At 36.5% G+C, this 1,558-nt stretch overlaps 1 protein-coding gene across 1 annotated transcript in view; it reads right to left on the reverse strand.

The window, feature by feature from the left end:
• Positions 1-571, reverse strand: part of pak4 (p21 protein (Cdc42/Rac)-activated kinase 4) — a 52,474-nt gene extending 51,903 nt beyond the window's left edge. The window contains exon 1 of the mRNA XM_015387026.1: positions 425-571. The gene's annotated coding sequence lies outside the window, so the exon portion shown is untranslated. The remainder of the gene's footprint in view (positions 1-424) is intronic.
• Positions 572-1,558: the final 987 nt, after the last annotated feature.

A 1,558-nucleotide genomic window follows, 5' to 3' on the forward strand; every position in this document is an offset into this window, starting at 1 on the left:
TATATATATATATATATATATATATATATATATATATACACATATATACATACTAACAGACACATCTGAGATCGAAGTCAGAATTCAAAAGTCAGAATTCTGACTTTTTTCCTCATACTGAAATAAAATTTAAAACTCAGTTAACTTTTTTTTTCAGTGGCCCTAATCCTCTTCCGTACAAACTGGCATTGAGAAAAGATTTAGTCAAGCTGGGTTTGTGGCATAAATATTAATCATTGAACTTTCCATCTGCCTGTGAGCGAGTTTTGAGTGGAACAGAGAGAGGAGGCAGCTCTGCTCCCATCGCAGACAGCCGTGAGCGAACACAGCGGCTAACGTTAGCTCCTGTTAGCCCCCGACCGCGGAGAGGAGCCACAAAAACAACCTTTAAATACTTTTATTGCGCCCGGAACCGTTTACTCACCCAGAAAAGCAGAAATAAACTTTTCCTGCTGCCTCGGAGGGCTGTCTGTTAACTTTCCTGTGCCTAGAAGAGCATGAGCGGGACAAGTTTGAGCAAACTGTCTGACATTAGCTGAAGTCTCTTACTTTTACCAGCGCCATGTTGAACTGGGGAAAAAAAGGTACATCCGGGAAACTGAACCGTGCGTCACCATGGCAACGGCTCCGCGTGGATTAGACCCGCCTGGATTTTTAAATATTGCTCTCCTTTCCGTCTTTCATGTTCTAAAAAAACTCACTCTGAGGACAGCAAAGGATTGTTTATGTTGAGAAAAACGTTTAGCGACAATCAGCTTTTATAGCTTTAAATTAAAGGGGAGTTAATGTAGTAATTTAATTTAAATTCACTTTATTTTGGTTAGAAAGGCCAAACCAAAAGCAGAATAGAATAGAATAGAACAGAACAGAAAAGGAGAGAAAAGAATAGAACATAATAGAATAGAACAGAACAACAGAATATAATAGAACAGAATAGAACAGAATAGAATATAATAGAACAGAACAGAATAGAACAGAATAGAAAAGAATAGAATAGAACAGAATAGAACAAATGACAAAACAGATTAACAGCAGAATACTACAACAATAGCAGAATAGAATAGAATAGAAGAGGACAACATAACAGAACAGAACAGAACATAATAGTCATTGTAAAATATGAGATTAAAAATCCTCTCCCTTTAAGGATAAGAGATGTACTGAAAATAAAAAACACATTTTGTGAAAAATCAATGTGTTAATTGATACAAAAATAAATCTTTCACAGATGACTATCATTGAACGGTTAATATGATGCTTAACAGTGATTAATAGTATGTTGCTCTGTGATTGGGCGGATACTTTGGGGGAGGACATGACTGTTTGGGTCAGTGCATATGACAGTTAGAAGCCGAAGGAAGAGTCATGACTCTATTTACTGTTTCATTTATTGATTCATTTACTGATTCATTTAGAGACAGAGCAGAGTAACAGATGGTACTGATATAATATCAGCCTCCTACTTATGGACAGGTCTCTATGTGTTTTGTTGCAGAAGCAATTTGGAAGTAAAGCAATGAGAACACAACCTTTGATTCTGATTTAGCACCTAGACTTT

This window comes from Cyprinodon variegatus, unplaced genomic scaffold (assembly GCF_000732505.1).
Source record: "Cyprinodon variegatus isolate N-32 unplaced genomic scaffold, C_variegatus-1.0 Scaffold383, whole genome shotgun sequence".
In the NCBI taxonomy this organism is placed as follows: Eukaryota; Metazoa; Chordata; class Actinopteri; order Cyprinodontiformes; family Cyprinodontidae; genus Cyprinodon; species Cyprinodon variegatus.